This window comes from Microchirus variegatus (assembly GCF_963457635.1).
Source record: "Microchirus variegatus genome assembly, chromosome: 2".
Taxonomy (NCBI): domain Eukaryota; kingdom Metazoa; phylum Chordata; class Actinopteri; order Pleuronectiformes; family Soleidae; genus Microchirus; species Microchirus variegatus.
The window spans coordinates 12,518,689-12,546,409 of NC_139803.1; the positions used below are offsets into that span (position 1 = coordinate 12,518,689).

Consider the following 27,721-nt stretch of genomic DNA (forward strand, 5'->3'; position numbering starts at 1 on the left):
ATTTTCCTTTTTCACTTTTGAACGGTGGAAGAGTGGCTGCTAGCTTACTTAGTGGCAGCTCATGGGGTTCTACATCACGAAATAAAGTAAACAAGTCAACAACTAACTTATGTTTCAATTGTAATAAATGTGTGCTTAGTCCTGCCATATATATAACATGCTTTCTACATAATAATAATAATAAGAATAATAATTAAAAACAGTAACGTAATTAGCGACATAGGCCTATGCTCAATCTCAGTGAAGTCCAGCTCGCTGTATTTACCTGTATTTACCTGTATTTCCCTGTACAGGCTACAGGCTGTAGGCTAACGACGTGTATTTAAACTCCACAAGACAATACATTTTTGTGTATTTACATCACACACAGCTGTTTATTTTACTTACCAGCTGAGCAGAGACGTTTCATTTGACGGTGAATTGGCAAATTGTGAGTCCAGTGACGTGACGCGACTTCGCGTCTGCCTGGTCAAATCAGCCGCACGTTGTTTTTCCAGTGCGCGAATCTACTAATGTTTACGGTAATCATAATGAAACGGCACTGAAGAGCTGGGAGTGACAGTGAGTAGTTAAAGATTTATATTGCTGGACTGAGTATCTTCCAGCTGCAGCCCCGGAGAGCGTGGATGTAATAAAATGGAATCAAATGCTTATTTTCCATAAGGAATCCAAGATTCATACATGACTCAACTAAGTACCTCCTAGACTACCGACATGAATAATATCAAGTACTTTTACTGCATACTTTTTGAGTAGTCAGCTATCAAAATCCTTTACAGCGTACAAGATTAAGTCGATTTCGCCCAACTTTAAAATGGAATAAAATGCTTATTTTCCATAAGTAGTCCAAGATTCATACACTACTGAACTTTGTACTTAGTACTTCCTAGATTACATGCATGAATAATATCAAGTACTTTTACAGTGTACTTTTTGAGTAATCCTCTTTCAAAATACTTTACAAAGTACAAGATTAAGTTGATTTCACCCAAATTTAACATGGAATAAAAAGTATTTTTTCCATAAGTAGTCCAAGATTCATACACTACTGAACTTTGTACTTAGTACTTCCTAGATTACCTGCATGAATAATATGAAGTACTTTTACTGTGTACTTTTTGAGTAATCCTCTGTCAAAATCACTAACAAAGGACAAGATTAAGTTGATTTCGCCATATTTTAACATGGAATAAAATGCTTATTTCCCATAAGTAGTCCAAGATTCATACACGACTAAATTAGGTACATCCCAGACTACCTGTATGAATAATATCAAGTACTTTTACTGTGTACTTTTTGAGTAATCCTCTTTCAAAATACTTTACAGAAGACAAGATTAAGTTTATTTCTCCCAACTGTTACATGGAATAAAAAGTTTATTTCCCATAAGTAGTCCAAAATTAATTCACTACTGAACTAAGCACTTTCTAGATTACCTGCATGAATAATATCAAGTACTTTTACTGTGTACTTTTTGAGTAATCCTCTGTCAAAATACTTTACAAAGTACAATATTAAGTCGATTTCACCCAACTTTAACATGAAATAAAATGCTTATTTTCCATAAGTAGTCCAAAATTCATTCACCACTGAACTAAGTACTTTCTAGATTACATGCATGAATAATATCAAGTACTTTTATTGTGTACTTTCTGAGTAATCCTCTGTCAAAATACTTTACAAAGTACACGATTAAGACAAAAACGTCAAACGTTTTTGTGGATTGGCATTAAAAAATAGCAAAATGAACTAATAGTTCAGTCCACTAGATGGTGCCAAATGCTCACTTTCACTAGCACTGTCAGTACAACGCAATATATGATTTTTCAAATATCGTGATAAATCGTATCATGGTGTCTCTGATGATTGTTAAAAAACATGTAAAACAGGTAGGGATGCAATGATTACTGCATTATTAAACCCTTACTAAATTAATTGGCTATTATTTTAATAATCAATTAATTGTTGTTGCTTCTTTAATTGTTTTATTTTATTACACATGTTGAACATTTTCTGCTTTCTTTGTTCCTTATAACAAAGAAATAATTAAAACAGAATCATTTTGGCTTGTGGATAAAAAAGAGAGAAGACATTTGAGAATCATCCATTCCAGGTTTGAGAAACATTGATAAACATTTTTCAAACATTTCCTGGATTCTTTGTCTTTCTGTAACAAACAGAAAACAACATCATTTGTATGTGAAGACAAATGAAATTAAAGGTGTTTGTTTACTGTGGAGCAGTGATGTGACGTCACATTAGCATTAGCATTATAATTAGCAATAGCATGTGAACACCTGTGATCAGATCACTCAGGTCGGATGTTAACAACAGTTGTAAACAGAGCGTCAACAGAACATCTAAGAAATATGTGGATCATTTTTAAGCAGTAGTTACCACGTTTGTCCCCGGTGCTCCTCTTCCTCCTGGGTGTCTCCTGCTCCTGCAGGCTCCTCATGTGTGGAAGGTCTGAATGGCAAACAGGAAGTGAAGGATTCCAAATGGATTTATCTAAACTGCCCTCCGGTGGACAATTGAGATATTAAATTTCGAGGAATATTTGATTCATTGCTGCTCAACTGTTGAAACTGCCCTCCGGTGGACAAACGTGATATTACGTCATTCATGGCTGCTCAACTGTTGAAACTGCCCTCCGGTGGACAAGCGTGATATTATGTCATTCACTGCTGCTCAACCTGAAAGGTTTGGGAGCACATGGTGCTTTTCAGTGTTCACTTTGGATGTGGGACCTAAAATGTCGAAGTATAAGGGAATTGAACTCTTAATATCTGTTGGGACCACGAGGTGCAATTGAACCTGCCACCACCGGACTGGCACAACTTTGCGGTTGTGAACAAATCCACCACACCACACATCCCTGAGAGATTTGGGAGCTCTTGGTGCTTTTCAGTGTTCACTTTGGACGTGGAACCTTAAAATGTTGCAGTATAAGTGAATTGAATTCTCAACCTCAGGACTTGAGCATTGCTACACCTGCTCTTTAACCAGCTTTAACTCCACACTCACTTCAGTTTTCGAACAACTATTTACTATTTTTGGTTGAATATTGTACTCAAAAAGTCACTCTATCCAAGATTCAAACCCTGCCCACAGAAGCCTCAGGAACTTCAGTCAGTCTCTTAGTCCCATGAGCTATTTGTCAAACAGTTGATGTAATGGTTTACACCCTTGCGTTTGGAGCAGGAGTCCTGAGTTCGAGTCCTGGTTCGAATCTTGGATGCAGTGACTTTTTAAGTACCATAGTCAACCAGCAAGGGATGTGTGGCGTGGTGGATTTGTTCACAACCGCAAAGTTGTGCCAGTCAGGTGGTGGCTGGTTCGATTCCACCTCGCCTTCCCAACAGATAACTCACTGATGGCGGTCCTGATGTTGAGAGTTCAATACCCTTAAACTTCAACATTTAAGGTCCCACATCCAAAGTGAACACTGTCTCGTGAAATATGTTGATAATAATATAATAATAATGTTTTATCACGTTTGAGACACCAAGTATTATTTTTTTAGCGTATATTTTTTAAAACTGATGTAACAAAATGCCAATCCCCAAAATGTTTTTGGGGATTGGCATTAAAAATAACAAAATACATTATTATTTCATTCCACTAGATGGTGCCAAGTGCTCACTTTCACTCACGCTGAGAGTATAACGCAATATATGATTTTTCAAATATTGTGATAAATCATATCATGGTGTCTCTGATGTTTGTTAAAAAATATATAAAACAAGTAGAGATGCAATGATTAATGCATTATTAAACCATTACTAAATCAATTGTCAAATACAACTAATCAATTAATTGTTGTTGTTTCTTTAATTGTTTTATTTTATTACACATGTTTTACATTTCCTGGTTTCTTTGTTCCTTATAACAAAGGAATAATTAAAACGGAATCATTTTTGGCTTGTGGATAATAATAATAATAATAATAATAAAAAAGACATTTGAGAATCATCAATTCCAGGTTTGAGAAACATTGATGAACATTTTTCAAACATTTTCTGGACAAAGAAAATAATAACATTAACATTTCCTGGATTCTTTGTCTTTCTGTAACACACAGACCAGAAAACAACATAATTTGTATGTGAAGAGAAATTAAATGAAAGGTTTGTGTTTCCTGTGGAGCAGTGACGTCACATTAGCATTAGCATTAGCAGCAGGTGTAATCTGAACACCTGTGATCAGATCACTCAGGTCGGATGTTAACAACAGTTGTAAACAGAGCGTCAACAGAACATCTAAGAAATGTGTGGATCATTTTTAAGCAGCAGTTACCACATGTTTGTCCCCAGTGTCTCCTCCTGCTCCTGCAGGCTCCACAAGTGTGGAAGGTCTGAATGGCAAACAGGAAGTGGATGATTCTAAATAGATTCATCAAGAGGGGAGCGTGCGGACTGTAGCCAGGAGACAAATAAATCTATGTAATTGTAACGAACTAGAAATTACACACAGGCAAAACCAACCGATAGTGAACACAGTACTGAAAAGTATAATGACTTAATTAAAGGTTAAAGGTAAAGCGAGAAACTTCTTTTATTTGGCTGTGATACAAACAAATTAATTAAACAAAGTAAAATAAATGTGTTATTTTGGGTCTTGGGGGATATTATGTGTGACAGACATTTAACAACACCTTAAAAGGGTTAGGGTTGTTGGTTTTGTTAAATTCCTGCAGGAATTGGTCTCTTTCTCATCTCTTGATGTGCTCAAATCTGCCACAAGATGGCGCCAGAGCACTCTCTGGTTTGAAGACAGCAGTGCAGCTATTTCACCCAATCAGGAGACAGTGTGGTTCACCAGAGATGAGGATGCTGCTCCACACTGTTAATCTCATATTTCTATTTCTATATATATGTATATATATATATACATGTATGTATATATATATACATACATGTATATATATATAAGAGAAGAAGCTGTGTTGTGATACCATGTCAAACTCCTCTCTGTTGCAGCTGCTAATTCTGACACACAAGTCTTTTCTCTGCCCTCGCTCACATCCATGAGACGGAGCTGCAGTGGCTGCTGTTCGCCTCTGTCTGTGCTGATGGATGTGTGTGTGACAGGCCTCAGCAGCAGCAGTGTATGTGTGTGTGTGTGTGTGTGTGTGTGTGTGTGTGTGTGTCTTGTATGCACTGCAGGCTCCACTGAGCCTGTGAAGGATGGAGACATCTGTATATTCAGGTTTTTTTCCCTCTCTCCTCCAGAAAATGCATTGCTCGGTGTGCGTGGCAGGAGACGAGGAGGAGGGAGTTGCACGCTCGCCTGGCTGTGTGGCGAGCCGTGGCCGCCATCATTGTTGTGTGAGACTGTGACATAAAGGTGAATCAATACGTAAAACCACAGATTGTAGTGTGTGCGTGTGTGTGTGTCGAGGCCTAAAATATACAAGAATTTCTTCCTCATTTCGTGTTGAGTGGAAGGATTACATGAGTTTTCTGTCACCAGTGAAGGGTGAACAGCTGTGTGTGTTCTATACTCTCAGCAGTCTCTTTATTAGGTACACTGGTCCAACATTCACATCGCAGCTACTTCATGTATTCAGGCATGTACATTTTAGAATTTGTAATTTTACTTTTACTTAAATATGTTTTTGAATGTTTAAAAAATTTGAATGATGTGGACAGGTGAATAATGAGGACATGTGAATGAAGACACATGAATGAGGACAGGTGAAAGAATGATGAGGACAGGTGAAAGAAGATAAGGACAGGTGAATGAAGACACATGTATGAGGACAGGTGAATGAAGACACATGAATGAGGACAGGTGAAAGAATGATGAGGACAGGTGAAAGATGATAAGGACAGGTGAATGAGAACAGGTGAATGATGAGGACATGTGAATGAGGACAGGTGAATGTTGAGGACGTGTCAATGAGGACAGGTGAATGCTGAGGACATGTGAATGAGGACAGGTGAATGTTGAGGACGTGTCAATGAGGACAGGTGAATGCTGAGGACATGTGAATGATGAGGACAGGTGAATGAATGATGAGGACAGGTCAAAGAAGATACAGGTGACAGGTGAATAATGACAGGTGAAAAATGAGGACAGGTGAATGATGAGGACTTGTGAATGTTGAGGACCTGTGAATGAGGACAGGTGAATGATGAGGACATGTGAATGAGGACAGGTGAATGTTGAGGACATGTGAATGATGAGGACAGGTGAATGAATGATGAGGAGAGGTGAATGAATGATGAGGAGAGGTCAAAGAAGATACAGGTGACAGGTGAATAATGACAGGTGAAAAAAATGAGGACAGGTGAATGATGAGGACGTGAATGTTGAGGACCTGTGAATGAGGACAGGTGAATGAATGATGTGGACAGGTGAATAATGAGGATATGTGAATGGGGACAGGTGAATGATGAGGACATGTGAACGTTGACGACCTGTGAATGAGGAAAGGTGAATGATGAGAACAGGTGAATGATGTGGACAGGTGAATAATGAGGACAGGTGAATGATGTGGAGAGGAGAATAATGAGGACAGGTGAATGAAGACACATGAATGAGGACAGGTGAAAGAATGATGAGGACAGGTGAAAGAAGATAAGGACAGCTGAATAACGTGAACAGGTGAATAATTAGGACAGGTAAAAGGGGAAAGGTGAATGATGAGGACGTGTGAATGAGGACAAGTGAATGATGAGGACATGTGAATGAGGACAGATGAATGATGAGGACAGGTGAATGAATGATGAGTACAGGTGACTGAGGACAGGTGAATCATGGGGACATGTGAATGAGGACAGGTGAATGATGAGGACATGTGAATGTTGAGGACCTGTGAATGAGGACAGGTGAATGACAAGGACAGATGAATGAATGATGAGGACAGGTCAAAGAATATAAGGACATGTGAATAATGAGGACATGTGAATGAGGACAGATGAATGTTGAGGACATGTGAATGAGGATAGGTAAATGAATGATGAGGACAGGTGAATAATGAAGACAGGTGAATGATGAGGATATGTGAATGAGGACAGGTGAAAAAAAGATGAGGACAGGTGAATAATGTGGCCTTTTAGCACGACACAAAAAGTAACTAAGTAACTTTTACTCTGAGTACATTTTAAGCAAGCTACTGTTTTAACTTAAGTATATTTTAAGAATACTTTGACTAACGTGGCGTTAGTAGTTGGTGCCAAAGGAGCTGGTATTTTCTCTCACAATTAGTTCATGATTTATAGAGAACGCTCTGAAAATAGAGAAAACATCCAGTGAGCGGAGAGTTCTCTGCCTTGTTGATGCCAGAGGTCAAAGGAAGATTGGTTCCAAAATGACGGAAAGGCAACTCAACCATCTCTGATTGTGGCGCGACACATTAATGAACCTTGAAGCAGAAGCAGAAGAATCTCACCGAGTGCCACTTAATGAGGTGTCCTGTGTATCTATTAAGGGCAGCTGATGAGTGTTTATTGTATATAAATTCAGTACAGTGCATGAATCTTAAAGCACCAGCAGCTCTGTTGTTTTCATGTCTGTCAAACTCTGTGATCATTGGCTTTTTGATGGATTGCGTCTTTGTTTGATAAATCACACGCTGACAGGTAACATTAGCACCTAGGGTCGGTCCAAATAAGCTTCAGCGTATACACACCTTCTCGCTCAATTTCTTTTGTGCAGAACGCTGATATTTAATTAAGTATATAAAGAACGTGTGCTTAATATGTGTCAACACAAATGCGCCTGCGTTTATTTGTGAATACCTGTGACCGTAATGAACTAACTTACTAAATGAGTCCTTTATCAGTCCTGCAGGGGAAATTGTGTCTCTGCATCCTCTACAACACTATTAGAAATAAGGGTTCCAAAAGGGTTCTTCTACAAGGGCTGAGGTTCTACCTGGAACCATTTACTTCTGAAAAACCCCCCAAAGAAAGGTTTTTTCTAGGTTTCTTGGTAACACTAATGGTACCCATGAGAACCATTTTGATCCAGAGAACCCTTTAAAACCCCTTTCCTGAATAAAGGGTTTTAAAGGGTTCTTGGAACCTTTATGCAGGTTCTACCTCGAGCCAAAAATGTGTTCTCCTCTGAGGACAAGCTCAAAAAAGGGAGCAAGATACCCGACCCTCATTGATGCCTGTTGTTCCTAACCCTGGTAGGTCTCTACACTCTTACAAATAAAAGTGCTAAGTAGAACCATATAAGTTTCTTCGGCTTGTCTTCATAGGAGAACCCTTTTTTGCTCCAGGTAGAACCTTTTTTTAAAAGGTTCCACCAAGAACCCTTTATTCAGGAAAGGGGTTTTAAAGGGTTTTCTGGATCAAAATGGTTCTTACTGGAAACATTAGTGTTACCAAGAACCCTTTAAAAAACCCTTTCTTCTGGAAGCAAATGGTTCCAAGTAGAACCTCAGCCCTTGTAGAAGGACCCTTTTGGAACCCTTATTTCTAAGAGTGTGGGTTTTACTCTTACGACCTTTTTCACTGCAGATATTTAGCAATAACATTAATTAAGGGTCCACTCCAGTTTTAAGAGAGCCAGGGTCGTGTTATAAGGTTAAATCACACTAAATACTTGACATTTGAACCTTTAGAACAGGACTATTCAATTACAAAATCAGTGGGTTAGCATTTTTAAATAAAGAAATTTAGCTGGGTCAGACAAGTTAAACCCTTTGACACCTAAGCCTCAAAATGTCTTTTTTCCCACTGCTTATTTTAACCATGAAAGGGCCAGAAAACATGATTTTTTTTACCAATTTTCCCACAATAACTTTCAATATCTGGCAGTTATTTACAATTTACTGCATGTTTAAGTTGTATATTAACAATTTAAAATGAAAAAAAAAAAACAAAAGGTTTTATTTATTTGTTTGAGTTTTTGTCCAAAAACAGGACCACTTTCCCACTTTCTGGCGACAAAGGCGCTGATTCGCCGGCTTCCTGCAACAGCGCGAGGGAAATTACCGTAATAACCACGCGTTGGTTTCGACGTGCAACGTCGCTCGCAGCGTTTCAGAAACCGTTGGAATTTTCCCAATAGCACAAACCGTTGCGTAACTACGGCAACGCAAAATACGCTTGCGCGAACTTGTTGCCTGGAATACGCTCGGTATTAAAGGGTTAACTAGTAAAACAATCATTTCGGTAAATCAGAGCTGTTTTTTAGGCTGTTTCTGAACAATAACTGTTTCTACCTCCCACCTTAATTTCACTGACATATTTGTTTATATTCTGTCTAACGGTGTCATCGTTTAAAATTATGACAAAATAAAGCTTGTGTTATTGCGTTTGGGTGTGGAGATACAAAGCTCATGAAGGATGTGAGCAGGTTCACAGTAAAGTCATGATGTAATTTTTTTTGGGGGGAGAATAAATACAATAAATAAATATTCTCCAACAATAGCTGTGATGGAGGACGTGTGGGAACTCACTGGTTCGAAATCCTGCTGCGGTGCCAGGGATGAGTGAGAGTGTGTGTGTGTGTGTGTGTGTGTGTGTGTTCACCTGATTTTAGTTGGAAAAAAAAGTGTGTGATTGAAATGTTTATAATAGTTTTTTTTTTTACTTTGTTTTTAACTTGTTTAAGGAAAGATCCGGCTGTCTGACAATGACATGGAACAGAATCTGCGCAGAGCGAAAAGATGTGTTTATCCAGCCGAGGTGTGGTATCTTACTGTCCGGAAACAGATTGTTATGTTTGTGCAGTTTGTACTGATAGTGCTGGATTATGGTATGTGAACAGAAATGAGGCATACAGTATTACCTCTGTGGGTATAACGCAATTACAGCACCAGGTTATTGCAAAAGCAGAAATAAAGCACTATTAGAATCGATGTTAGAATGACCACTTTTTGTGTCTGATACTGATACCGATAACAGTCCAATACTGTCATTGTAGACCTTTAAAACTACGACACCATTCAAAAGATGTGTAGCCACTTTTCCCCCAAACAGCCCACAACATGACGTTTTATTTACATTTTTATCCGTCTAATATCCGATCCAAAGCATCGCCTTCCTGAAGCCTTACTGGCTGCTGGTTCCACAGGAGAGGATTCTGGGAATTGAAGGCTTTTCAGTCCATGAATAAGTGTGCATTTACAAAGTAAAGTGACCTAATGTGATAATAAGGTAGAACGGTTGTGTACGTGCTTTTGAAGGAAGGACGGAGGTTTATTATTAAAGGTGCCATATGTAAGAATGTGGCCAAAAACACCGAGGTCTTTTAGGATTCGTTTTCTGACGTAACTGGCAACCCGTGGTTGCGCGGCAGCTGAGACTCTACTGACTGCAATGATTGGTAGACGGCGGTAGGTGGCGCCACATGCCAAAACATGATTTCAAAACATAAACATGATTTGCAGTGTGCAAAATATATTTTTTAATGCAAATATTTTGGTTGTACTGTTGTTGTTGGTGAGTTCAGTTTGTTATATGAACATTATTCCTGAGTCTCTGTGACATATTAGGAGGATTTTATGGCCAGTTGCTTTAGATTTATTACATATACGTTCCCATGACAACTGACTGGAAAAAGACGTGTGTGACGTCATGTTTACGTGACTCCGGATTGTTAAAATGAGTCTCTAAAGTAACGCTAAACTTTAAAAACAGAGGCACATATACGCAGCACACAGGTGCACCCGGTTATTCGTAGCGCTGCCCTTTTTGTTTAATAAACACACTCCAGTGTGTTTACTCCAGTTCCACTGTAGGCGAGCTAACCGGCGCTAAAAGGAGCTAATGCAGCTAACGAAGCTAACCGGTAAACGGTGCCTGGACTCGCGGTGTCGCGGCACGTAAACATGACGTCATTCGCGTCTTGGAAATGTGTCATGCGTTAACGCGCGTTAACGTTTAGCACAGCACTATTATTAAGCGGTTTTCACTCACTTAAGGAGCGAGAGCTCACACATATTTTTCTGTCTCAATTTAAAGCAACGTTATACACATTTCAACCATTTCATTTGCATATTAAAAGATGTACTAATTAGCGCTGAAAACCACCCGAAAAACACTTTACCGCCCCCTACTGACCAGACTTTGAAGCTCATGTGGCCCCCCCAGGTGAGGCCCCTGAACTATGAGTCATTTCAAGCTTTTTCAAAGACGTAATTTTCCCAACAGACCACAACATGACTCGGCTAAAATGCTACTTTTTTATTTACACTCTGATATACAATCCAGTGATAATTGGACCAGTATCGGGCCGATACCGAGTATCATGTTGATATGAATCACTTAAACATGGAAGTAAATAATATTTTAAACAACATTTTATATGGTACATTCATACTTAAAGGCATTAAACCTAAAGAAGAAAGCCTTTTGGAACTCGGCGTACGGAGTCACAGGCCTGTATCGTACGTTGGCTGCGAGGACAGAACCAGATCGTGCTCCTGCTGCATATCATAAGTGCGATAATGACGCCGCACTCATGTGCCATGTGGGAATAGCTGGAGAGCGGCTCCTTCATAAAAGGCAAAGACGTGGAAACGTTCCCTCTCGTTTGAAGTCGTAAAGACACAGCAGCGACGACGACGGCTGCAGCTGTCTGTCCCGACTTCAAGCTCCTCACATGTGCACTTGGTTACGCAGTTTCGTGTTTTACAGCACGACAAACACAGAGGACGCCGACCGCAAAGTGATCACATTCGCATTCGAGGCGGCAGGAAAAAGACTGAGGTCACGCAGTTCTTCTGGTTTATTTAGAGATGAAGATGCAGCAGGATGTGTGTGTGTGTGTGTGTGTGTGTGTGTGTGTGTGTGTGTGTGTTTTTACTGCTGCTACTGGGAAGTGAATGAGTGACACTGTCAGGAGTCTTTTTCAGGTTGGTTTTATCTGGCAAAACCCAAATATTACATCCACTTTTCATAGTATGTATATATATATATACGTATATATACATATATACGTATATATACATATATATAATTCAGTTTAAACCTGTGCAAATAATATTCAAGCAAGAAATAATTGACTTCCAAATAAAATGAAGACATTGTTTTCACAGAGCACAAGTGTATGGAAGAGTATTAGAGCCACGGGTAAAATAAAATAAATTTAAAAAACTGAAAGAAGAAAAAAAAAGTAAAATAAAACAGCATGAATTTTGAGATTAAAGTCATAATTCTAACATAATAAGACTTTTTTTCCTCAGAATTCATGCTGTTTTATTTATTTTATTTTCTAGTGCCACATGTAAAAATGTGGCACTAATACTCTTCCATACAAGGGGGATATCCTTTAAGAATCTATCTATCTATCTATCTATCTATCTATCTATCTATCTATCTATCTATCTATCTATCTATCTATCTATCTATCTATCTATCTATCTATCTATCTATCTATCTATCTATCTATCTATCTATCTATCTATCTATCTATCTATCTATCTATCTATCTATCTATCTATCTATCTATCCATCCATCCATCCATCCATCCATCCATCCATCCATCCATCCATCCATCTATCTATCTATCTATCTATCTATCTATCTATCTATCTATCTATCTATCTATCTATCTATCTATCTATCTATCTATCCATCTGCGTGCTAACCGTTCCAAACCGTACCAGGGCAAACTGCTCTTTACCACGTTTTTGCCACATTAAAGCAGTAGTATGCAAGCTTGTTAGCAAAAACACATCTGCGCACTTTGCGTCGCCGTAGTTATGCAACGGTGTGTGCTATCGAAAAATTTTCAACGGTTTCTGAAAGCTGAGTGTGGGTATTACGGTAATTTCACTTCTCGTGCTGTTGCAGGAAGGCAGCGAATCAGCATCTTTGTCGCCAGAAAGGAGACATTCAAAGACTCAAACAAAAACTTTTTGTTTTTCTTCATTTTATATTGATAATATGCTATTTTAACATGGCAGTGAATTGTAAATAACTGCCAGATATTGAGAGATTTTCAGTGTTTCTGAATCAGCACAGACAGACACACACACTCGATGAAATGATGCGTTGATATTTCCACAATGATATTTTATTGCTTTTATTGTCTTCTTTTCCTTGAGGTTGCTTTGCAGAGTAGTCAGTTGTTACCGAGGCCCGGGATTTTTCCTCCGACAGGATGGATAGAGCAGAAGAGGAGGTGCAGACGTCTCAGACCACTTGATTTACATTTACATTTACGCTGGAAGGTTATTATGGATTTATTGATCCAGTGACGCCCCAAAAATATCCTGCCGACCACAGCTACAACAATAAATCATCTATGACACACTCTCTGATCGCTGTGTGGAAGATGATAGGAGGTTCCAGACCAATCCTATTGTTTTATTTCACAAAGTATCATATATCTATATAGATATAGTGTATATGTATGGGGTAGGAACACGTTTCATGGCCTTTGTCAGCAGAAACAGTTTGCTGAGATGGTACATTAAAGTGAGTTTTTATATAAATTCTTTTTTTTTTTACCTTACACTAAACCTCAGATTCTGTGTCGATGTTTTAAATGTAAAACACAGAGTGAAGCAGCTTTGCTGTGTCACACTTCAACTTTTGCACCGCTATTTTTGCACCATTATAGCGCTCAGACTAACACAGATTATGTCGTTTGATGGTGCAGCAGCAGCAGCAGCAGCAGCAGCAGCAGCAGCAGCAGCAGCAGCGACGACGATGATGATGATGATGATCACAGATGTGACGCAGGCTCTGATCATAAATTCACGGGCCTTTTAAACACGTGCGACATCAGCGGTTGTTGTTGTTCCTGCGTGAAGTCGAACCAGGCCTCTCTGTTGCTTGTATTTATTATTCTAGTTTTGTATTTCTGCAGAATAAGCAGCATTATTTATGAGAGCTACAAAAAGAAATATGCATCACTCTCTAGTTTCTGCATTTCTGCAACATCTGTAAATAGTCTGGTGGAATATCTAATGCCTTCCAATAAACAATTGTATTGCATCCCTGAATAACAACAGTTTCTGTGTACATATCTGTTATAAATCATCAATTACACGATTTAAGGAAAACTAACTAGCAACATTTTTGATAACTGATTAATCCAAGATTAATTTTATAATGAGGAAAAAGCCAAAAATGTACTGCGTTTTGTTTTTTTTAATCAATAAAATTAATTTGTGTTTTCGACTTATATACTATAACCGCGACAGTTGTGTTTTCTGATGGATCTTAATGAATATTCCCATTTATTCAAAAAATACATCCATTCCCTGACCCCTCTGTATTCTTGGTCACTTTAAATTTAAATAATACACTTTAAACAAATCTGTTTACAGACTTTTAAATATCACAGTTGTTATTTATAGTATTTCTGCTATAATTTTCTGTCTTTAGACGCTGTAAAATAGAATAAAAATATGTATTAAATTGCTAATACAATAATTACATGGTTATATCTTTATTACATACAGTACCTTTAATTATACATCACATCTTGATTGAGAAAATAGTCCTGAACCGTTGTATCCATGTATATATTTGTCTATATGAGAATTCATTATGTTACGTAAAAAGCTGCAGTCATTTTCATTTTTCTTTAGTGAAACAAACTTAAATCATCAAAAATGCACGATATGAAAAAGAAAGGGGGAAATAAAAAAAGATCCGAGTAATAAATGACATCCTAATGAGGCCAAATTTAATGCTCATACTAAAGTTTATCTGATGCCTGGAACCAGAGACGGTAAAAAAAACAAAAAAACACTTGGAGAGATGGGGAAATCTAAAGTGTCTGAGTATATAACAAAAGCTGCACAATGTCTGACAACAGCTTTATAACGCAATTAGTCATGGCTAACCAGACAGCATGTAATCCACTTACAGCAGCTATTGTGAAGAGGATTTTTATTTAAAACCCCCCCCAAAAAAGGAAGGCTTCACGAATGAAATCTCTACTGTGACCTCGTCATTAGATCTTAACGCCGCTTTCGGAGCTTTTTTCGCAGTCCGGTTTTGAGCGAGATATTTTCTATAAAAATGGACGACGTGGAGCCCGACGTGACTTCTTATAGGCAGCGGTGGCCCCGGCTGAGCTCGTGTGCTTTGTTCCCACATTGCAGGGTTAATGGTTTTCCGTACTGGGTGGCGAGGGAGGAGCAGCACATGTTTTCTTTTTTTTTTCTTTCTTTCCTGCAAGCGTTCTGTGTTGGGGAAAATTAGGATGCAGCCTCTGTTGTCAGAGCCGCGGAGCTGTCTGCCACTTTCCCAGCAGCCCTTGGGCCGGTGACAGGGAGATGGATGATATCTGCAGCCTGGCTGCACTGCTCCCCCAAAGCACACACACACACACACACACAGTCTGCCTCCAGTTCTCACACACACATAAATGGAGCAAACAAGAACACACCTACACACACACAATCTCTCCCGCTTTCCCTGCATTTTCTCCCCCCTCCCTCCCTCCCCCTCCACACACACACACACAAACAAACAAACACACTTAACGACAGTATGAGTATTTGTCTAATACACCTTTGTTGCCTGAGGCGACAAATCTAATATTGTTCATATCAGGGGGGAATAGAAGAAAACAAACCTCACACGTTAAAACAATGGGAATATTTTGAGAGGAAACTGCACGATTCATTCATTCATTCATTCATTGTTTACATGGAATAAAACACCGGATTTCAAAATAAGCGCACACACACACACACTGAGTATTGTCGACAACAGACGTTTATTGAAATCACTATTTACATTGTTTTATTCACACTTTTATAAGACGCATCATTATTTTAATACAATAAAACACACGTGTACACGTTTCTAAGTGTATGTCTTTACCTGAACACACAGTTTAGTGCCTCTCGTCCTCTCTTCTCATTGTCCTTACCTGCTATCCCACTCGCCGCCACGCTCGCTCACTGCTGCTGATGCTGCTGCTGCAGGCAGGACCTAATCCAGCGGCCGTGTCACCTGAGCAACAGCCGCAGCATGCTAATGAGGAGCTGCAGGGTGAGAGCGAAGGAGGGAGGAGGGAGCTCCACTCTGGCTGGAAACACCTCCTCCACCAGCATCCACCTTTTTTTCCCCTCCCTTCTTCTTCTTCCTCCTCCTCCTCCTGGATGAACAGAACAGAGAGAATGGGAGGCTGTAGAAGGACGGCAGAAAAAACAAAGAGTGGAGAGGGGACAAATTAAGGCGAGAGCGGTGTTCGAGCGGCGCAGAGGAGAAGAAGGGGAGGGATGTTGAGATGAGAGAGAGCGGGGAGGGTGAAGGAGAAGAGGGGGGAAGAAGGAGGAGAAGAGGGGTGTTAAGGGAAACATCCATCACTGTTTTAAGTGACTGCAGTGGGATGGAGCCGAGTAAAAGGTCATCTGGTCTCTTTCTGTGCACAGTGGGCACCTGGGCAGAGCTGCGCTGCTTCCAGATGACTCCGAGGCTAATTATCTCGCACACGCCGTCTGTTACGGGCCAGTCTGACACTTTTACTGACTCACACGTCTGGCGCGAGAGAGCGCGAGAGAGATCGCGAGCGAAAACATGGCAAGTCGTACACCCAAACACTATCGCCTTCTGTCGTCTGCTACCAAGATGGGGAAAAAAAACCAAAACAGTGGGTGAATAAAAAAAAAAAGACGGTTTGCAAAGTAAGGTTTTTAAGATTTTTGTTTGTGTGTGACATCGTCTTACCTCTGAGAGCGAGAGAGAGCGAGGGAGAGGCGACTGCACCTACAGCAGAAGACATAATGACACCATATTAGCATTCATGTGGTAAATAGTAGGTAGACGACGAGGGTTGACCAACGTAAAAGGACCTGAAACAAAGTGCAGCAGAAGGTGTTAAACGATTACTTTGTCAGGATGTGATTCACGAACACTTCCTGCGAACGAAAATAATCACACGGTCATAACAATTGTATAAAATAAGCTTAAACATTCACTGACACATTTTCGCAACGCTTAAGAAGACAGATTTAGTTGTTACAAAACATGTTTTTTAGTAAACATTTCAAAAGCATCAAATAAAAACGTTAAACCATTTCCCACAAATGTGATCACCAGGTGCACGAGAGGGGGGAAATATTAACAATCCCCCCCTCATTCATCCACAATCATCCTGATAACACTGCATTACAACACAATCGACTTCTTGTGTTTATCACGATGTGCGATAATAATAACAACACTATTGTGTCTATCTAGTTTTGTCCCCCTGTGAAATAACGGAGGAGAAATCACGCGTGAACTTGCGCGAGACCCGAGGAGAGATACCTGAGGACACTGAACGTTTGTGTGTGTATGTGCTTATTCGTTGTCTCTTTTAGGACCTTTTTGAGGACCATTAGTCCCCATGGAGACCAAACCCCTGGTTAAGTTGTGGTTATAGTTGATGTTACTTAGTTCAGGCTGTCCAAATGAATGGAAAACGATGCAGTGTCCTTAGAAAAATAGTAAGACCGTGACCAGAAGTCACCTCGATCAAAATGGCGGCACTAATGCAGCATCGGCGTCTACAAAGCGAGAGTCACAGAGTGTCTGAAAGCGTGGACCTCTGATTGGACGACAACTAAACGGCCTTAAGCGAAGCGTCAAACGCCAGGCCAGGCGAGAGGTGGGCAGGGTTTTTGCCCGTCCAGCGACTGGGACCCAACAACCTGCAAAGACAGAGAGCGTAATTATCTCAGCCAGTTTCAGTTCAATAACTCCATCAGGCTGCTCGCCAGATACAAGGTTTCCCAGGCAACGCCTCTGAAGTGAATCACAGATCACACAGAGGAGGCGAGATAACATGGGCCCAAGTGAGGGAGCAGGGCCTGAAGGACAGCGAGGGGGGTGGGGGGAGGAGGAGGAGGAGGTGGACACCCCTTAAATACTGTGAACACATCAGGTCTGAGTGTCGACCAGTTTGGCTGTGCTGCCGAGACCTTTGGTCCACCGCTCTGCTCCCTTTGAGCTTTTGTTGTTTGGTTTTCAATCATCAGCCTCGCTTTCCGCTCTTGCGCTCGACGTCCACAGGGCCCCGCGGCGAAAATGGCTCCGGGGTCTCGGTGCGGCGCTACGCGGCTCGACCGTGCTTTCAAAACACAGACGCCGCCGTCGCCCACAGCACTTAACTGTAATCTGACAGAAGTTAATGGAGTTTATCTCCGTTGCCTTGAGAATAATAAGAGAAACTTTTGTGGCGGCGCGTCGATGCGCGGGGGATAATCACGGCAAAGCGATTTATGGCCTTGATTGAATTAAAAACAAAACAGATTTGGAGGGGAAAATGTGTGTGTGTGTGTGTGTGTTCACTGTGGTATCATCGCTTACTTTAATGTGTGTGTGTGTGTTCAGGTGACTGTCTGGCCTCCTGCCGCAGTGTCTGGAAACTCAGACACCCCCCCTCCCTCTCTCCACCGCCTCCCCCTTCCTATTCCAAGCTGCCCCACTATCAGGTATACCTGACGCCCCATCACATCACACACACACACACACACACACACACACCTGTGCTTCTTACCCCACCCGCTGCGATAAGAGATCCTGAGCTACTTCAGACACACAACACAACACAATCGATGCAAGAAGAAGAGAAGCCGTCTAATTTTGCTAAATCCGTCATCATTTCTGTGTCAAAATGCCCCCAAAAAAACGTGGCAGATAAATGTTAATCTGCTCTCGTGTCTTTTTACCGCGGCGTGTTACACGACCGCCTCTTAACAATGGAGTGTAATCTCTCTCACACACACACACACACACACACACACACACACACACACACACACACACACACACACACACACACACACACACACACACTTGGTCTCCATCAGTTGGAGCCTTTTGGTTCATCTGCACCTATTCAACATCTGAAGTACAGACACCACAGCTGTTTAGTTTACACACTTATTTACCTGCTGCATTAGTTACCGTTTTATGATAAATATAGATGTAAAGACAATGAGCGATTATATACTCGGATAATAAAACGCATCGATGAAAGGATTCAAAAAAAAAGAAGAAAAAAAGCGAACGCTTCACTCCGCACTTAAAAAACTTGACCTTGACAACCACTTGCACATCTGCACTGAATGCATCCTATTATGTAAAAAAAAGAGAAGAAAAGATAAAAGGTAAAAAAAAAAAATTCTATACATGAGCTGTATCACATTTTACACTTCAGTAATCACATTGCACACGTATATGTTACACAAACGACATAAATACGATGAGGGTGGGAGTTTTTGCATTTTTTTTGCTTTGCGAAAAATATGAATAATTAAAAACGTATCACTGTGTTTAATCCTATTCTAAAAGGTGAGAGATGCATCATAGAGGAGGTCTTTGCAGCTTCTCCATTTTTTATTTTTTTTGTGCCACAAAGGAGATCAATTTAGCAGTTTGTCTGTGGTGAACTCGTTTGACTTGGAACAAAGTTTGTATTCCCCGTGCAGCCGAGCTGAGCCGGGAGCTGATTTTTTTTTTTTTTTTACAGGGTGATATTTATTGGATCCTTGGCGGATTGCTTGGAGCATGCTGCTTTGTTACTGCTGTGGGGAGGTGGTGGGGAGAGGGGGGGGTGAGGATTTCATCAGTGGGTTTCGGGTGCTGCCAGACTTTGCTCGCTTGTGTCAGACAGAGCCCCTAATAAAACTGTCTGGCTGTTTTGTGGGCACCCGGCTCTGCTCTGGCTGTGCTGCGTCTGACTGTTCAGCACTTGTCGCACTGTGCCTGGCTGTTTGGTATTCATGGGGCATGGCACTCCTTCAGCTGTTGCTGGGGGGGGGGGGGCACAGACTGATTAGTTGGCATCAGCATTGTTCACTATGAAGCCAAATGGGGGAGACGGGCAGGAGAGAGGAAGAGAGAGAGAGGAGAGGAAAAAAAAAAACACAATTAAGGAGAGTGGGAGAAAGATGGAGAGGAGGGCATTAGAGAGAAAATCAATTGTTTTCTACTGCATTCCTAATATGGGTAATTTAGAAGAAATTAGAAAAGCATGCTGCCTGGGGTAGAGCTGAAAGTTTAAAAATCAGGTCATACTGTAATGATGAATGAATTCATACAATTCAATATAAGGATAAAGGAAAAAGAACACTCTTTATGAGCAGGCCTCATCTATTCTAATTACACTTCTATAGTCCAGAGTTCCTTTGGTCATTAACCAAAAATCACACTGTAAAGGAAATCCTACAGAAATACTGCTCATTTATCTTCGCCCGACTTCAACCCTGTCAGTAATTTAATATCCATACATCAGTGTTCAACCATAAACACATTAAGCGCCATAGGCGTAATGCAAAAATAATTATAGGCCTTATTATTTGAATTAGGAATTATTTGAGCCATTCAAGTCACTGGGAAAATGAGTTTGCGCCCCGTACTCGTGATAATAATAAAATAACAACGTACTATAATTATGGTTTACCAGGTACAAACATCGCTTCTTATGGTATGCTTTATTCTCATTTTGAAAATCAACATACTGATGTTGAATATCTGAAGTAGTAGAACAGAAATGATGTGTTTAAATAAGAAGCGATGAGGTGAGCTAAAGTGTGCTCAAGTGCTACAACTACGAAAGTGTGGCGTTTTACAACCAGACATCAGCAGATGAGACATCAGTGTGAGGCTGCTGCTGCTGTGTCTGACAGCAGCTGCATTGATCACGTTCAGAGCCACCGTCTTGGTAATGGTGGATCAGACATATTGGCTGAGGCGGTACAGTGCCGGTGACGGGGGGGGCGGGGGTTAATCAACACCAGTCTGGGGTGTGGTGGTGGTGTTGGTTCGGAGTGGACGGTGGTGGTCGTCTGTCGTTCCTAATCAGATCATATGTTGCTTTGAAAGCCATTCATGCAAAGACGCTGATGGCGTTGGATGGTTTCGATGACATTTTCGTTATTTTTGACACTGATGCGATCACGAGAGAAGGAAAAAAGAAAAGTGCCTTTACCAGAACATGCACATCCCTGCATATACATATTTTGTTAGCGCTTAATAGACGACACAAATCTCACACAAACAGTCGCTCTATGCTGCACTTCCTCTTCCGTCTCTTTAGGTCGTCCCTAAAGTAAATCAGTCGGCCGCTTCGTTCTCCGAACTGGCGCCCTGGGAACGCACGGCAGGGAAGTCGATTGTGCCCTCCGCCCGCGTCCCAAGAGCCTAACCCGTGATTTTTTATCAAGAGAGCTCACAAGTTAGGGTCTCAGGGAGCAGGTGAAGTACGACAAAGTCTAGTGAGGAGCCGCAGGCAGCTGCAGGGCACCAAGTGGCACTGAGACGTTTCCCTCTCTCTCTCTCTCTCTCTGCCTCATGCACACACACACACACATATTATCTGTCCCCCCCCCCCCCACTGCCACTTAAAGGTACCAAATTTCTGCCCACAGGCACCCACGGCCCCACTTTTCGTGAGGCATGGACCAGAAAACAACATAGCTCGGTTCCCCCGTTGTTCCATGTCCATCCCCGTGCAGATAACTTATTTTGCTCAGCTCGATTCCTGTGCACACAAAGACATGCAAAGGTAGAAACAGTTTTTTTCAGGCTTACAACGCATTAAAAATACCACAAGACACGAGACAACAGCAGCAGCAGCAGCAATCGAAAGAGATAACAAAAGGAGAGACAAAGAGGTAAATTAGATGGACTTAGTGTTACAGACTTAAATCATCTTCACCACCAGTGCCCAGACAGACGCAGAGACAGAGGATCAGACACACACACCAGCCCGCACTGTGCTAACTAGCCTTTGTGCAGGGGGAAAAGAAAAAAGCCCCCCAGCCACCGAGCCGGGCTCGCCCCTTTGTCCTAAAGAGCGTCGGCTGATCATCAGTCTACATTTCTCACATCCAGGACGGCAGGATCCGACCAATCCGCCTGTTTGAGACTGAGACTGACGAAGGCACGTAGCCTCCTAGCAGCCTCGGTGTCCACCGCAGGGGCATGCGCTGATAACGTGCAGTCACATTATTAATAAATTAATATATATATTAAATGGAAAGAAGAAAAAAAAAAGAGGAAAAAGAGCTCCGCGGCTGTGCTCTGTGGCTGCTCGGCATCGCAGAGGAAAAAATCCACATTAAAAAGCAGAAGCAGAATCAAACAGGCTCAAGATGTCTTCTAAATTTGTGAACCCCACCCCCCCCCCTTACTACGCCAACACCCCCCTCCCCTACCCGCCCCCCCTTCAACTTTTCACTGACTGCAACAGTGATGCCTGACCCTACAGCAACCACCCACCTGCCCAACTCTTATAAGTTTTAAGTGTCAAAAGCAGCAGCGAGATTAAAAAAGCTTCAGGTGCAATTTACATTATAGTAAAGTAACATCCAAAACATTCCCATGTCATTTCTGCCTGTCATGTACCAGTGACTGCACCCCCCCCCCCCCACAAACACCCACCTTACAACTCCTCCCCCTCAGACTAAAGAAAAAAAAAATCAGATAGACGTCTCTGACTGTCTCCTTCTCTCTGGGGAACGCCGGGCAAAGTGGAGGCTTCCGGAAATGAACGCTCCCGCGCCACCCCGACGCGCTGCCCTCGCTCGCTCCCGCGCGCTCACATCTTCTTTCTGTCTGTCGCCGACTACGCCTTTTGTTATCTGCTGCTGCTGCCTCTGAGGCTGAGGGAAGAACAGAGGGGTGAAAAAAAAAAAAGAAAGCGCAGCGGAAGAAGGGAAAGAGGGGGGGGGGGTGGTGAAAGAAAGAAAGAAAGATGGGAGGAGGAGGCGGCGGAGGAGGAGGAGGGGAGGTGAGGGTTCGAAGAAGCAGGAACCGAGGTGTCCGAGAGACGCTGCAGCCAGACGCAGGTCAGTGAGGTGGGACAACAACACCCCCCCCCTCCCCCCCCCCCCACACACACACACACACACACAATCACCACCATCTCAGCGCAGACCATCGCTCCATCCCAGTGCTTGCATTGTCAGCATCATAACACCCCCAGCGTCCCTGCCTCCCTCCCTCCCTCACACCCGCCCCTCCTGCTCCAGACACTGGGACATCAGCCATGTCGTGACACTGTCATCCACACCCCCCCCACCGCCACCACACACACGCACGCACACCTACACTTTTATTATTTTGTCTTTCCCGTCTCGTCATAGGTGTGCCATCATCAACGACAAAAACAAAACAAAAACATCCGCTTCCCTCCACCTGCCACTATCACTGCTGCACATGTGCCAAACATACAACCCCCACCCCCTCCACACACAAGTCCACATTTGACCCTTCTCAGAATCCACTGCCCTCGACCTCCACAAATCCCCCCCCCCCCTCCAATCACACCAGCTCTGTACCTGTCTGCTTGTCTTGCTTGTCTGTTATTCCCTGTCTGCAGCTGCTTGCCCAAAGTGAGATACTGCAGCAGGAGTCTGCAGCGACAGCCCTCGCTCTTCCTCCCTCTTCTCTCTCTCTCCCTCTCTCACACCCTCCATCCAGCCTTTGCTGGTGAACACGTTCCTCCCTGTGCTGATCAATTTCTTCTTCTTCTTTTTTTTTTTCCAGTGGCGTGCACACGCACACACACGCGCAAACACTCACATTGCAGTTGAACTGGTAAGCAATGAGAGGGAGCGATCTTGTAACATGGATGCAGCTCGCACATTTTCTGTGTGTGTGGAAACAAACAGAAAAACAAATCTCCCACACTAATCAACAGATTACGCCGCCGCGATACGAAATTGAGTCATTTGAAACAGACGCCACACACAAACAGACGGAGCGAGCAGCTCGTGCACCAGTGACAACAAACAAATCGAGAAGGAGAAGCAGAAACCCCGGATTGAGCGGTTCGAGACAGGACAGTGACACTATACAGCACACACACGGTGACAGAGACAGCGATATGGTCGGCGCAAGTTAGATCGCATCGAGTCGCTGTCACAATATTGTGAGAACTTGAAAGGAGCAAGAGGCAGGAGCACACGGCTGCTCGAGTCAGATGGCTAAAATTGGGCTTTTTTCAATTCCTGCGTCCCACACACTGGAGTTTAAAAGGAAACGTGTCAACATTTCAACATGTAATTTGTCTCTATATATCTATAGAAACTGATTTATTGTCCACAGACAGAAAACACCAGTGGTCTTCACCTACAGAAACATGTCACCATCAGGTTTTGCAGGGTAACAAAAAAAAAAGGGTGTCGATAAATAAAGGAATAAATATATATTATTTTCAAAATAAAGATGTTTCACATGGACATCCCCTGCAGGAATAACTGTGAGGTTTTAATGTTTCACAGCTGTCTCACTCACAGATATTGCAACAAAATCTAATCATCATTTCCAGATAATACAAATGTTTTAGCACAGCATATTTATATACTGTATACATATATGAATGCTATGAAATGGCGGGGTCAAAAAAACCTGAATATTTTTCTCATTCTGAATGGGCTCTGCCCTTGACGCCTCGCTCTAATCTCAGTTCTTAATCAGTTTCAACACCCTGGATAGATTAGGGTTATGACCCTGTGTAACAGAGGGGGCAGGGAAAGAGATCTGCAAATGTTATCATTGATTGATTATGCCCTTTAATTCAAATGGAAAACAGCCGCTATTTTAACTCGGCCGTGATATAGAAAGGGGCTGAATTGGAAAAATGTCACTTCATCAACGGACGGCAATGGCGCCCGCGACAATTCTATCGTGCAAATATCTAAATAAACAGGAGCAACACGGAGACCTAAAAGGTGATGAAGTAAATCCTGCAGCCAATGTCAAAACCGTGGCCAGGTTGAAGTCTATGGGGGGATGGCTGGTCTGAGATTGGCTCAGTGATGGCGGCGGTGACGCAGAGACGGAGGGGGGTTGGGGAGAATGCTGTATGCTAAAGCCAGCGGGGGCCAGCAGGCGGCCATATAGGTGATCAATCAGCTCCATTACAGCCATGTCACTACGGAGTCTGGAGCTGTCGCCGCATTACGCCCATCACCCCTCCTCGTAAACACACACACACACACACACGAGCGCTTGCTCTCTTCGTTTCTTGTCTAGACTGGAGGTGCGAGCCACTGATCCACGAGAATAAACCGCAAACACTGACAGATAAACAATCAAGGCGCTGTTATGTATCAATGACACACTCGGCAATCAGGGGCGCACAGAAAATCTTATTAGGGCGGGATTTGCCGCTGATCACAGAATACACTACCGAGTTGTTGTGACAGAGCTCAGGCTGATTCTAATTCACTCTCTTTGAAATGCCCAAGGAAAATAAATAAATAAATAAAAGAAGCTTTTCAAAGCACCCAAAAATAGGACCGGCTCCATTGTGATTGTTAAGTAGCACACAGAATGAGCTAAGAGACGTTATGCAGCAGACACTCGCAATGACACCATTCCCTTTTTCTTTTTTTTTTTTCCCCCCACAATGCACTCAAAATATCTCCACGCAGCCTGGAAGATGCATATCTGTGCCACAGATGCCAGACAGGCATCACACAGGTATCCAAACAATGGACTTATCTCAGTCAGAGCGAGCAGCACAGAATGGAAACATGGAGAAGCAGCTGTAGGAGAGGGGGGGGGGGTGGTGAATGAGGAGAGTGGAGGAAGGATGGAGGGAATATGTGATGCACAGTGTCTCACCAGCCAGCCAGCCAGCGGGACATTAATGACGATCATGTCTTGTCACACTAGCTGTCGGGGCCAGTCAGCAGATCTTGCCCTTGTCCCTGCCCTTCTCCAATCAATGGCATTGATCTGTCCCAGGGGTCAAGGGGCAAGAGCGTATCAATAGGAGGAGAGTGGCTGATGCAGCAGGCGGAGAGGGGGTCTGACTCCAGACAGATCAATGACAACCAACCAACCAACCCCCCCCTCGTCTGCCATCGGTGTGTTATGATTATTCATTTGCCATTAACCTCACCACATTAAGGGAATACGTTTCCTGGGGAGGAAATAAAGCCTAGGGCTCCTCCGCTTTCATAAGGAAGTGAGATTTTATGAGTTGGGGAGCTAAAGTAACGATGTGGCCAGAACTGACAGAGTTCTGGCCTCAGACAATTTGTTACCAAGGTTTCCACCCGTCTGTGACGTCAGCGCCGACGAGCCAATGGCTGCTCTCAGACTGGTTACAGATGCAGTCGGCTGATTCTACCAGTGTTTTTTGTGCCTGGGTGTCACTGCCTGTGATAGATTAATGGTGGCTCTTATAAAACTTGAGGAAGAGGAAAGTATTCGAGTGTGCAGCCAGAGTGTGCTCGGTCAATTCCGGTGTATAAATTACTAATTTGCAGTGCAATCACAGTGTGCGGTTCATATCGCCAACCGGTGAGCTCGAAAAATGTCTAAAAAATGCATTTTCCACCCATCCAAGGTTGAAGAAAAAAAAAATATTTGAAATGATTGATTCAAGAATGTATATTTTTAAGTGTTTTTAAAATGAAGAAAGCATCGGAAATGAGGCATGCATGATATATAACTTGAACAAAGCACTACAAAAAAGCAGCTTCACTGATACAATTTGCAGTAAAGGTGACACTGATTCACTGTCGAGCTGCAAAGCTTTGCCAGCACTTTGGGATATACGTACATAATTTGGACTGCAGCACGCCAAGTTCAATAAAGGAAAAACCCTTATTTTATTAATTATGAAAGTCAGCTGAAGAACCTTGAGGCTCCTGGCCAACCGATTCCTCAAAGAGGCTGTTACAGCAGTAGGGACCCGTAAAAAAAAAAAAAAGAAGGAAAATATCAGTGGCCTGAACTGCCCCTATCTAATCCCATAATTTATTTGTTCAACCATCCCATAAATGAAGGCCCCAGCTGGAACCAATGACTTTTAGCCGCACTGCTGGGGCAGCTGGACAGCAGAGCGCTGAGGCTGCAGGATTCGTTTTTCCTCTACACATCTGGAGGAAGGATTAGAGACCAGAGGTGAGGGAAGACGACAAAAAAAATCACCGTTCTTAAAACAAACTACATGAAGACACATCTTGAGTCTCCAAAGAATCACAGAAAACAAGCAGCGCGATTTCAATCTGAGCAAAGTTACTCTCGATTTCAAGTGTTCTCGTGCGTGACATCCCCTCCGTTTTGCCTCTCAGCAACTATTCTGACTATTTACAGCGAGTGGGTCAGATCGGTGCCGTTTTAAAACCCCGCTGATGCGGCCCAGAGATCTTCCCGACACTGATGTTGCAAAATAGGAGGCGATAAAAGGAAGTTCTTGGGTTTCCTGGGATTCACCGGGCTTCTCCAGACAAAGAGCTCGTTTGATGTCAGTGACTGAGCAGGATATCCAGGCTTCAATGAGAGTGAAAGAAGGAGGTTTGTGTTTCATCTTAATCTGATTCTCAAACACTTTCCAATTAATGTCACTGATTATATCTAAATCTGACTCAAGTCAGTACCTTTAAATAGCTGAAACACTACTTCTGTACAATTAATAATTTATTATTACTATTATTATTATTATTATTATTATTATTGTAAAGCAACTGTATAATCCTTAACCAGAGGGGAAGGAAATTAAAAACAGCCTTTGGAGATTACGTTAAGCGATAGAATGTTTGATATTTCAAACCGTTCAAAAGTTTGGGGTCACCTGTAAAATTTTTTTGTGTTTTCCATTAAAAGTCACACTTTTATTCATCAAAAGAGTTGCAAAATGAATAGAAAATATAGTCAAGACACTGACCACATTAGAAATAATGACTTTTTTTTTTCTTTCAAGGGTTTTCTAATCATCCAATAGCCTTCTAACACGATTAGCAAACACAATGTACCATTAGAACACTGGAGAGACATGGGCCTCTATACACCTATGTACATATTCCATTAAAAAACAGACATTTGCAGCTAGAAT

General features: G+C 42.1%; 1 long non-coding RNA gene across 2 annotated transcripts in view; it reads right to left on the reverse strand.

The window, feature by feature from the left end:
* Window positions 1-15,632: 15,632 nt before the first annotated feature.
* The window catches only part of LOC310924246, a 44,060-nt gene continuing 31,971 nt past the window's right edge, over window positions 15,633-27,721 (reverse strand). The window contains exons 3-4 of one of the 2 annotated variants that reach the window (XR_014592782.1): window positions 16,606-16,644; window positions 15,633-16,030 (exon numbers count right to left, since the gene is read on the reverse strand). This is a non-coding gene — a long non-coding RNA (uncharacterized lncRNA). Of the gene's footprint in view, window positions 16,064-16,605; window positions 16,645-27,721 lie in introns of both variants that reach the window. The other variant, XR_014592783.1, reaches the window with a different exon arrangement.